Here is a 12,906-nt window from a genome sequence, read left to right as displayed (position 1 = left end):
TCTGACAACAGCTATGATATCCCTTGTTCCACGTCCTCTTCTGAATCCGGCTTGAACCTCTGGAAGTTCTCTATCAATATACTGCTGCAAACGCTTCAAAATGGCTTAATGATCTAAATTCAAGAGCTAAAACTATAAAACCCTTGGCAGAAAATTAAGTGTACATTTAAAAAATATATATTGTGATTTGGGTAAAAGTTTACAGAGCAAATTCATTTTCCATACAGCAGTTCATACACATTTTGTTTCATGACATTGACTGCAATTCCCTACACTACAATAGCTTTCTTCCCACTTCCTCCCTGTAGTAACCTCTTCACTGTGTCCCTCACTCCTATGTGTTCCTACCCCTCTCCCCAAGCTATCTCCCTGTGTAGACACTACCCAGCCCCTTTGGTGGATCACAGGCACCTTACATTTGCATAGTTCCACCCAGTAATCTGGTGGGAGTCACAAAGTCCATGGCTTGTTGTTGTTGTTATTTGCCATCGAGTCGCCCCGACTCATAGCGACCCCTCCTTGGGTTACCAAGTAATTCACTGTACCACATCATTGATTGTGGATCCAAGTAAAATGAAACCCTTGACAACTTCAATCTTTTCTCTGTGTATCATGATGTTGCTTATTGGTTTAATTGTGATGATTTTTGTTTTATGTTGAGATGTAAACCATAGTGAAACTGTAGTCTTTACGGCTTCAAGTCCTCTTCACTTCCAATAAGCAAGGTCATATCGTTTGTGTATTGCAGGTTATTAATGAGTCTCCCTCGAAACCCGATGCCATGTTCTTTGTATAGTCCAGGTTCTTAGATTACTTCCTCAGCGTACAGCTTAAATAAGTATAGTGAAAGGGTACAACTTGGCACATCCTTTTCCATGTCAGTAAGGTCAACTCTACTTTGAACAGGTAGCTCTTCCCCAGCCAGAGTGCCTTCCAACCTGAGGGGTTCATCTTCCAGCAGTGTATTAGACAATGTTCTGCCGCTATTCATAGGGTTTCCACTTTGTTGTTGTTGTTGTTATGTGCCGTCGAGTCGGCCCCGACTCATAGCGACCCCTCCTTGGGTTTCCGAGGCAGTATCACTACGGAAGTAGGATTGCCCAACCTTCCTTCCGAGGAGTGGCTTGTGGGTATGAACCGGTTTTCACTTTATATGACTGCTTTCCCATGGATAGTAGTAAAGCAACTGGAGCAAGGGGCAGCTTTTTCTAATTCTAACAAAGGTGCTCACAGGCCATCATGGGGCTGACTGTACTTCCTATATCTCAGGGGATGGTGGTAACTCATTACTTGGCTATTTCCCCTTCTAAACTATGAGTCTCACCTGGCAGGGACCATGTTGGATCAGCTCAAGGTGGAGTGCCAAGCCATTAGCATGTGTTGTTGTTATATGCCATCGAGTCGGCCCCGACTCATAGCGACCCCTCCTTGGGTTTCCAAGGCAGTATCACTACGGAAGTAGTAGACTACCCAACTTTCCTTCTGAGGAGTGGCTGGTGGGTTTGAACTGCCAGACTTCTGGTTAGCACTCAAGTGCCCTAGGCACTACACTACCAGAGCTCTGAGCCATTAGCATAGGGCCTGGCGTACAGCAGATGTTCCACGACCATTAACCAAAGGAATGCATGAACATCCAGGGGGTGAGACAGAAATAGCAGAGGAAAGTGCAGAGAGACGGATGAGTTGGGGGATCTCAGCATGAGGCTGAAGACAGAGGGAGAGTGACAGAGCAGAATAACTTAGAGCCCAGATTTGGTAGCCTGGCTCACATCTCCATCACTGTAATGGATGTGTTCCCCAAGATTCATATCCACCCAGAGCCTCAGACTGTGACCTGATTTGGAATAAGGGCCTTTGCAAATATAATTAATTAAGGATCTTGAGATATGGGTGGGACATAAAACTAATAACTGGTTCTTCATAAGGAAAGAAAAAGATTTGACACACAGAGATGCAGAGAAGAAAGCAATGTGAAGGGATGCATCTGCACACCAAGGAATGCACGAGCGCACCAGCAACCACCATAAACTAGGAAGAGGCATAGAATGGATTCTCCTTCTGAGCCTCCAGATGGAACCAACCCTACTAACGCTTTAAGACTTCTGGTCTCTAGAATTGTGAGAGAAAAAATTGCTGTTGTATTAAGACACCAAGTTTATGGTCATTTATTATGGTAGACCTAGGAAACTAATATAGTCAATTATCAGCTGTGTGTCTTCCAGCAAGTTATTTCACCTCTCTGTGCTTCATTACCTCATCTGTAAAATAGAGATAATAATAGCACCTCCCTCGAGGGAGTGGTGAGAATTCCCTGGGCTAATGCATAGCATAGCACCTGGCATATACGTTTGTTAAATAAATAAAAAATAAAATGAAGGAAAGATTAATCATTTTGTTTCTCTCTGAAAGCCATGGGGAAAGGCAACCCCTTTAGAAAGCTGTGGCTGGGATTGCCTACTTGAACGGCCAAAAGCAGCACAGCACTTCTGCTCTGAAAACATATACATTTAAGAGCATCAAGACTGATGCCATGGCTGGTAAGAACACTTGAGGCTAAAGGGTATTGCATTAGCATACCATTACTTAAGGAATTATAGCTCTTAGGGTACCAGCTTCTGCACAGTAAAATAATTTTTAAAATAACATTTTAAAAACCCGATTAAAACATAATGCTCTGTTTAGTTACTGCCACAAAATGTTTCGTTTGCAAATTACAGCCTAGTGGATTTAATTTACTTTCTGCTGACACCCACATTAGACATGATGGACCAGGCAGGCTCAGCAAGGCTGCAGACTCCAAAGCGACACAGGGGACATGAGCTTATGGGCTTTACCACCAAGTCCTCATGAAGGAGATAGCATAACATGGGCCCCTGGGGCCCTGAGGCCCTTCCCAAAGGGAGGCTCTTCTTAGCACAGTAGGGTTTGGGGCTTAGCAAGACACTGTACTGAGAACAGAAATTGAAAACTGATGACGCAAGGGTCACATTTAGGCAACTCGTTGTTTACTTGGCTCACACCATGATTTCTAAACATTTGGCCCAGCTTTTAAAAATCAGGAGATCTCATTTAAAAATCTAGATGTTTTGTTGCTCAAAAAATATGAAGAACTGGCAACCATTATCATGGCAATGAAAGGCTGAAGTTTGAGAGGTCATGTCCTTAGTTTGTGATAGTCCCTACCATTCCCTATTGTCTCCCTCACAGTCAAGAGTTTGAGAATCACTCTAATCTGTTGGTACATGTGAGCCGTTGTTTTTCTTCTGGCAGAGAAACAGTCTCTGACTTTATATATATCACTTAGAATCACAGCAGGAAGTGGACAGCACAATCAGACTAGGTCATTGAGGAGAATTTAATAATGAGACAAAGTTTAGGAAAAGCAACAAGGAATGATACAGTACCCAGGGGCTAATCACAGCAGGGAGCTATTCCCATCCTTGATCTGAAGGGATACAGAGAGGGGCCTAGAGAGACAGGGCTACTGATAGAGCTGAGGCTGGGTCAAAGGGCACAGCTAGCCCATGGTGAACCCACATGAAGCCCAGAAAATAATCATCCAAATGGTCTCTCCTCTTCCTCCAAACTATTCTGGTTCTCCCCATATGCCATACCAACAAGAAGCCAAAAGGCAAGGCAGTCCATGTAGGTCAGTTTCCCAGGGCATAGAACACTATGGGGGTGGGGAAGAGAGGATCATGTTCTATGTCCATCAAAAGTGACCCCAAAAAATAAATAAAATACACATAGAAAAACAAATATTTAAGAAAAAATAAGAGTGTATTTCTTTGAGTGGAAGTTGAGAGTACGAATCCTTATGTGTTTTAAGATGCAATTTCTTGGTACAGTTCTCTCATTCACATCACCTTCCTGGTCACCGTAAGGATCTGATTTGGTGACAATGACTCTGGGAAAGTTCCCTCTCTCCCCTCTGCCTGCTCTCACTCCACCACACCCTCCTCTGGTTTTATTTCCATTTTTGGAAGGAGATTCTCTTCCATTCCCTCAAAGAGGAAATAGCACTAGAGAAACTTTCCCATATTCTTTTCCACTCTCCACATCCACACATTCAGGTGGAGGATAAGACATGGCACAGACACTGCCCTTCCTAGATAGCTCATTCCTTGTTTCTGCTCATGGTGCCATGCAGCAGCTCAGCAAGGCTGTGAGCCAACAGCTCCCCAATGACTGGAAGAGAAATCCCACTCAGGAAAGGAGGAAGGGGAAACCCTTTGTTGGCCCCAGGTTCAAGCTGCATTCTCTAGTTCAGATTTATTGCAATCAAGCTGAAGCTATTGCCACCACTGGATCCCAGTTCCTTTTGCCCTGTGGTGAACATTTGGCATACTTTTTGACTACTCAGCACTGAACCTCATTCTGTGTTTGAGGAAGTCCCTGCTTTATTGAGCCTTGGAGGGAGACAGAGCCCACTTCTCACTGTAGAAGCCACAAAGCCCAGTTAGAGGCTTTCTCAGCCTCCCTTGCAGCTAGAAAGCAGACACGTGATCAGGTTCAGCCAATCAGAGGACTGTGAGTTGGTAGCTAGTGACTCAGGGAGATTGTGACAGAAATTGCAGCAAAATCTGCCTCTAAGACAGGAGGGACAGTAGCAATGCAAACTATGGTGTTGAGTCATGGCAGTGGCAGTGGCAATGTGATGGCAGCAGTGTTCTAGCCACTCCAGTTCTGTGGCCTGATTGTCACGGGTGTGGTTTGGCTATGCAGTGACGGAGCCTGATTTTCCAGATGTGTGAGCTACCTATCCTTTGAGTGGACTACTTTTCTGCCTGTATTATCCAGGATTCATTTCTGTTCTGGGAAACTTAGAACTCTTGCTGCTACCTGTACACACACACTCCAAAAGCCATAAGCTTCAGGGGTGAGTGCACCCCCAATCACTCCTTCCAGCACTAACTTGATTACAAAAAGCAAAGCAAAACAAAATAAAGCCTCAAACTGATGAAAAATAAAAGGAATGTGTCGATTTACATGAATCAGATGAAGTGAGACTTTTGCCAGGAAGCTGATTTTTCTCTGGTTCACTTATTAGTCTTTCTTGCTGTCAGCTTCATTTTCCGTTTCCTCTTATGGTCCCCTACAACTGCAGGTCCTCCTCTTATTGCAATAAAATGGCTACAATAGTTCCTGACCTTGAGTCCTCACCCATCATCCAACAAAAGAGAATCTCTTCCAATGGCTCTCCAACAAATCCTGGGAGGTCCAGATTGGGTCATATGCCCATTGCTGAACATACCACAGGGGCAAGAAAACAGGATAAGCTGATTGTAACTGAATCCTCTTAAACCACTCAGTAAATGAGGCAGGTGATAAAGTTCCCAAAGAAAATCAGCTTACTGTTGGTGGGAAAGGAGAAAATGGATGCTAGGAACCTTTGGAGGACTCAAAATCTGAGTTCCAGTCTCAGCTCTACTCCTGCCTAGCAGTGTGGCCCTAGACCAGCCCCTTTTCCTCTTCATGCCTCAGTGTCGGGGTCTGTAACATGGTGTTGTTTATTTGGGGGTGAGGGGAGTGGCAGAGCACTTTCAGTTCTGACATTCCACAGGTCTGCAGGTCTCTGAGGCAGTGGTATTACTACCTTGAGTAAGAGGCTAAGAACTTGAAAGGAACAGGTCAATCTGTGGAGAGGGAGGGTCAGTCCAGCCAGAATTCCCATGCCCCCTGCCTCTTACCAGCTGCATGATCCTGGGCAAGGCACTTCACTTTTCTGAGCCCAGCAGCATAGTTGGGGAATACATTCTTCAAAAGCAGTTGCTCTTTCAACAGTTGCTATTGACCACTTGCTGACATGATGATCATTAAACAACATGATGAAAAGATCTTAGGGGGTCCAGGACCAATCCACAGACCTTGAGCTATTTGAGGAACAGCAGTCAAAGGGCATCATACTCTCTACCAAGCAGTGGCAGTGTCCTCCACTCTGCCCCACAAGGCTCCACATCCAGATCCTGCCCTCAGCACCTAGGAGTGGAACTTTTTATAGTCTTCCTTCCCTAGGTGATGAAATCTGGCTTATGATTCTGCTGGAACCCTAGATTAATAGCACTGGCTGCATGGAGTTGTTGGGAATAATAAATAGAAAAATGAATGCAAAGTACCTTGTCCAGAGTAAATACTCAAAAACCAAACTCACTGCCATCAAGTTGGATCCCACTAATAGCGACCCCTCCTTGGGTTTCTGAGGCAGTATCACTACGGAAGCAGACTGCCCAATCTTGACAGGGCTCACACTTCATAAGTTGAAGACAATGTCTGAGAATTAGCACCATCCTTAGCTTCCTAGATGCTGCCCCGCCCACCCATTCCACACCTGCCTTTCCTCACTAAAACTGACACTCCACCAGTCAAGACATCACCATCTCTCCTGACCTGGATGGACCAAACTTCTCATTGATCTCTCTGCACTCAAGCTCACTTCCCTCCATTCCAAATTCAATATGGCAGCCACAAAGCACTGCCCCAGCTGGGAAATTGGGCAGTTTATGACAGAGACAAAATCGAAAAGGCACAATGTCTGGCCCATTCATCCACGCAAATCCAGAAGTCACTCTGGACAAATCTCTATAGCTGCTTGGATTTTTAGTTTTAGCTCTACCAAAATAAGGGGCTCTAAACAGGTCCAACAGAGCCCTGGTGGCACTGTGGTTAAGGGCTTGGCTACTAACTGAAAGGTCAACAGTTCAAACCCACTAGCCACTCTGCAGGATAAAGATGTGACAGTCTGCTTCCATAAAGATCACGGCCTTGGAAACTATGAGGCAGTTGTACTCTGTCCTATAGGGTTGCTCCGAGTGGAATCTACCTCACAGCAATGGGTTTGGTTTGGTTTGGAAACAGGTCTAAAGGAGTCCCAAAACAAACAAAACAAACTCACTACCATCCAGTCAGGAGCTCTGGTAGCATAGTGCCTAAGGCACTTGACTGCTAACAAGAAGGCTGGCGGTTCAAACCCACCAGCCACTCCTTTGAGGTAAGGCTGGGCAATCTACTTCCTTGGTAACATCGCCTCGGAAACCCAAGGAGGGGTCCCTGAGTAGGGTCTGACTGGGCAGCACATAACAACAACCACCATTCAGTCAATTCTGACTCATAGCCTCTTCCACTGGGTTTCCAAGGCTGTAAATCCATGTGGAAGAAGACGGCCTCATCTTTCTTCCACAGAGCAGCTCGTGGGTTAGAACTGGTTAGCAGCCAAATGCTTTAAGCACTGCACCACCAGAACTCCTTACTAGACTAGTAGAAGTTCAAAAGAGATGCCAGACACACCTGACTATCTGCTTCCATAAGGTGACAGCCTTGAAAATCCTGAAGTTACGCTCTGCACCCATGGGGTCTTACGAATCAAGTCTACAGCAATTAACAACAGGCCCAAGGCAAAAAGGCTTCTACATTTGTGTGTGTGTGTGTTTGCGTGTGTGCACTGCGGGTCAGGGAGAATCACTGGGAGCAGGGGAACTGAAGTGTAGAGGAGGCGCTCTTTTCCCACCATCTATCTCACAGAGTGTATACTAGTCCTTCAACATTTATCGGCACCCAATGGATTTTATACAACCGCTGCTAGGTAAGCTGAGACATGTCGAGATTTAGAAAGGGTTTGAGGACTCAGTATTTGTACCCAAATTCTCAGCATCATATTCAAAAGTCCCTTGCCCGGGTTAGCCGCCCAAAGTCGTACTTCGCAAGTGCCAGCCCTCTAGGGTCCTTCGCTCGACGCTCCGCCCCCGAACGTAGGCCCCGCATGCGCATACCACTTTCTCTCTGACGCACCACCGGAAGCACTGGCAGTTTCGGAGGCGGGACCGAGAAGCATTTCCGGGGGCGGGAAGCGCAGTCTGAGGCGGTCGCGACGGCGACGGCTTGAACCGGCCTGGAGCCGGCGACGGAGAGTTGCCCGCAGGTGGGCATTGTGAGTGTGGAGCCCTTGGCAGGTACGGCAGGATCGAGACAACAGGCAGCGAGGGAGGAGAAAGGGAAGCCAGGGAGGTGTAAGGGCTTCTTTTCAGGACCGGTCGTACGCGCGCCGCCGGCCCCTGTGGGCCCATTCCGTCGACGGGGCTGCTGAAGCCACTAGCGGAACATTGGAGTCCTAGCACTCTGGGTCCGAATGCCACGATCTCCAGCCCGTCCGGTGCACCAGCCGCGACACCGAGGCCTTCGGGACAGCCTCTCGCCCAAGGTCACCCCGCAACTGCGGAGTTCGGCCAGCCCGAGCGCTTAGAGATCTTGCTCCCGTCCGTCAGTCGGTCTTTTGGGACACCGACTTATCGCGGCTTTGCAGCCGCCAGTCCAAGCCACCTGTGTACGAGGACTTGGGAGACAAGGCCGGGGAAAAGACTGCGCCTGGACTTTGTTCATTTGTCTGTTTTCTTCTATGTTTTACTTATGTCGCTCTCCTTGTAACCTGTTGCCACCTGCCCTTTCTGTCTCTCTGCTTGGCCCTTGTCAGCTTTGTATTTCTCTCCACTTTGTCTCGAGCTCATCTCTGTGTATGTAGACCCTGCCTTTATCTCTTTCTCCACCTTGCTTCTGTGTCTGTGGACCCTGTCTCCGCCTCTCAGTCCTTCCTGTCATTCATGGCTTGACTTAGTCCGTCTCTTTGGCCATCTGTTTCTCTCTCCCAATGTCTTTCTCTCTCGTTGCTCTCCCAGTTGGGTAGGTATGGGCGGATATGGGCGGAATGGAGCAGGCTTTCCCAGACCTGTGAGCGATGAAAGGTGACTCATGACCCCTTAAAACTCCCTGCACTGGTGACTTTCTTGGTGATTAGGCTGCAGTCTGGCCTCTACTCTGACAGGTGTCAGGGAAACTAAGTGTCAGCGTGCAGGAGGAGCTGGCTTGCAGACAAAAGGCCATCTCTGGGTCATAGCACTTAATAATTGCTTGACTTTTCTTGCCCATGTTTTTTTGGTTTTGTTTTTGTTTTTGCAGGCCTGCACAACCCCCTTTGCCCCATCCCAGGATGGTCTCCAGGGCTCTCAGGAGTCTGCTCTGTGAGTCATACATGCTTACCCAGGCCTGACTACAGGCTAGGAAGGATTCATTCAGGCTGAGATCCTTTGCTCTTGGGGCTTTTGGAACAGTAGCAGGATTCTGGGAGAACTGCACGCTTAGTTCAGAGATTATGACACTATGTGCAATTGAATTGTGAGAAACCTAATAAATAGAGATTCATTCTTTGCTTTACAAAAGTAGTCACTGGAGACTCTGGAAACTAACAAGCTCTTTTACTACACATTATTTTTTAAAAATTCATTATGTAGCTCTAGAAACATTTAGTTGAACCTACATTTATTAATGGCTACTCTGTGCCCAGCAGTGAGCACTACCAAAAGAAACCATGAAAGTTCCTTAGAGGAGAAAGAGTTTAGTTAAGGCAAAAATAGATTTTTGCATCATTCTCTTCCTTCCACTTTCCTTAGAGTCTGTGCAAGAATCTATTGCAAGTAGGAAACTTGGGAAAAGTTTTACAGAAATCTATTCAGAAAAAAATCTTTACAGAAAGGAAGCTCTTAAGGTTGGAAAAAAAGCCCTTTATTTTTCTCCTTTTTTTAAATTGTGATTTGGGTGAAAATTTACAGAGCAAATTCACTTTCCATCCAATCGTTCCATACACTTTGTCTCCTGACATTGACTACAATTTACCCCAATGCAACAGCTCCCCTCCCACTTCGTCCCGATAGTTACCTCTTCCCTGAGTCCATCCTCCATGCACTCCTGCGCCCTGAACTGTCTCCCTGTGCATAAACCACCCTTCTTTCTCCCATGATTGTTCTCTCCAAGGAGTGTATCTACCTCAGGTACATGTTCTCATATGCCTGACTTTTGTTTGGCTGAAAGCCACAAGTGTGGGTTCAATTCCAGACCTGAAGGGCAGCTAGGGGCCACAGTCTCAGTGATTCCGCTAGGCTCTATCAGACCAGCAAACCTGGCCCCCCCCCCTTTTTTTTTCAAATGATTTTGAGTTCTGTTCCACATTGTTCTCCCTCTCTATCCAGTATCTCCTACATAGATCCCCCTCTGAGTGTTTGACGTTGGTAGCCAGGCACCATCTAGTTCTTCTGGGCTTACAGTTGTATATAGGCTGCAGATCGCGTGGTGTACCATCGCTAGGTCTAATTGTTTCCTTGTATCTTTGGTTTTCTTCGTTCTTTGCTCTGGACGAGGAGAGACCCATCATTACATCTAGATGGCTGCTTGCATGCTTTTACGATCCCAGTCACTACTTGCCAAAGTAGGAGGTGGAACAATGTTTTGTGTAGTATGTTATGCCAGTTGAGCTTGATGTCCCCTGCGACTGTGGTCCCGAGCCCACTGGTTCAACAACTCAGTCTCTCTAGTTAGCTGGCTGTGACCAAGAAGTGAGTACAGCCTTGTCCCTTGTCAGCTCTACTATACACCTGGGAATTCTTACAGATCATACAAATACACTTACAGGACCATTGTCTGCCAAGCCTATACATGGTCTTGGATGCACTCCCTGCTTCATAGACATACCTAGTAGTTCATCCTTTCCACCCATCGATCCACCCGTATACCTATGTTTGCCTTCACTGACAATGCAGTACTATATGTGCAAAAGGGTTCATCTTTGTTGTCTGTATCTCCCATGCACCTCTCTATGTCTTCGTCTTCCTCAAAGCCATCATGTTGATCACTCACATTTGATATATTGCCCTTCTCTTCATCCAAATCAATACTTATCTCTACCTATCTAACAGTGTTCCCTACCCTCCCTTCCTACCCCTGGTAACCAACAAAGCAAATTTCCTTCCATAGATAAACTTTTCCTTGACTTTTACAATAATGGACTAATACAGTATTTGTCCTTCTGTGATTGACTTATTTCACTCAGCATTATGTCCTCCAAGTTCATCCATGTTATGCAGTGTTTTGCAGATTCTACGTTATTCTTTAAAAGGGTTAAATAGTATTCCATTATGTGTATGTACCATAGTTTGGTTATACATTCCTCAGTGGATGGACACCTAGGTTGTTTCCATCTTTTGGCTATTGTAAATAGTGCTGTGATGAGCGTGGGTGTACATATGTCTGTTCTTGTCCTGGCTCTCACTTCTTTAGGATATATACCTAGTAATGAAATGGCTGGGTCAAATGGTATTTATAATTCCAGCTTTTTAAGGAATCGCCATACTGCTTTCCACAGTGGTTGTACCATTTTACAGTCCCACCAGCAGTGTATGAGAGTCCCGGTCTATTTGCATCCTCGCCAGCATTTGCTATTTTCTGTCTTGTTGAACTTTGCTACTAGTGCTGGGGCCAGATGGTATCTCATTGTTGTTTTGATTTACATCTCTCTAATGGCTAATGATCGTGAGCATTTCTTCATATGTTTGTTGGCCGCCTGACTGTCCTCCTTGGTGAAGTGTCTATTCATGTCTTCTGCCCATTTTTCAATTGGATTATTTGTCTTTAATTTTTAGAAGGTCCCATTCTTTTCTGCTGTTTTGGGTTATGCTTGATAGTCTATTTATGCCATATATTAGGACCCCTAAATTTGCCCCTAGTTTTTCCTTGAGGAACTCTATAGTTTTAGGTTTCACATTTAAGTCTTAAATCCATCTGGAGTTAGTTTTTGTGTATGGTGTGAGGTACAGATCTTGTTCATTTTTCTGCAAATGGATATCCAGTTTTGCCAGCACCATTTATTAAACAAACATTCTCTTCCCCATTTAATGGATTTAGGCCCTTTGTCAAAGATCAGCTGACCATAGATCAATGGATCTATCTCTGGATTCTCAATTCTATTTCATTTGTCTATGTGTCTGTCATTGTACCAATACCAGGCAGTTTTGACTACTGTGAATAGCCCTTTATTATTATTTTTGTTGTTTGTTTTCTGGTGGGGAGGTATTTATGTTCTCTTATTTAAGCCTATTTGGTTTACCCTTAAGGTAGTTTATCAGGCTTTTTTTATAAGATGTAGCAGCTGAATTACTCTCACATTATACCAGTTCCTATGGGGCAATCTACTTCCGTAGCGATACTGCCTCGGAAACCCAAGGAGGGGTCGACATGAGTCGAGTCCGACTCATTGGCACATAACAACAACAACAAATACCGATTCCTAAGGAGCCCTGTGATGCAGTAGTGAAGTGCTCAGCTACTAACTGAAAGGTCCACAGTTCAAACCCCCTAAGTGCTCTGCAGGAGGAAGATGTGGCAGTCTGCATCTGTGAAGATTTACAGCTTTGGAAACCCTATGAAGCAGTTCTGCTTTGTCCTGTAGGGTCTCTATAAGTCAGAATTGACTCAATGGCACTGAGTTTGGTTTGGGTTTTTATTGAATCCTAGTGCTATCAATTATTTTATCATACTACCGAGGAAGAGAAGCACTGCCAATTAAATAAACAACATAATGCGTTCTTATTACTTAGACTTTTGTTTTGTTCTTATTGAAAGTACTTCTAGATGTACTAAGACTTTTTTTTTTTTTTTCCTAATTTTTACTGAGATTTGGGTGAAAGTTTACAGAGCAAATTCATTTTCCGTACCCAATTTGTTTCGTGACATTGACTGCAGTTTCCCGCAATGTAACAGCTCTCTTCTTACTTTTGGGTGAAAGTTTACAGAGCAAATTCATTTTCCATACCCAATTTGTTTCATGACATTGACTGCAGTTTCCCACAATGTAACAGCTCTCTTCTTACTTCCTCCCTGTAGTTATCTCTTCCCTGTGTTCTTCCCTCCCATGCACTCCTCCTACCCAACCCCACCTCAGCTATCTCCCTGTGCAAACACTGCCCTTCTGTTTCCCCACGATTGATCACTCCAAGGAGTTTTTCTACCTGGTGTAAATGTTCACTCCTGTATGCCTGTGACTGGGAGCCACAGGAGTGAGTTCAGTTCCAGACCTGAAGGGTAACTAGG

Source organism: Orycteropus afer, unplaced genomic scaffold, assembly GCF_000298275.1.
Source record: "Orycteropus afer afer isolate SDZICR_OR568_19922 unplaced genomic scaffold, OryAfe1.0 scaffold00123, whole genome shotgun sequence".
Classification (NCBI taxonomy): domain Eukaryota; kingdom Metazoa; phylum Chordata; class Mammalia; order Tubulidentata; family Orycteropodidae; genus Orycteropus; species Orycteropus afer.
The sequence above is the reverse complement of the archived record's forward strand: the minus strand, read 5'-3'. Positions refer to the sequence as shown.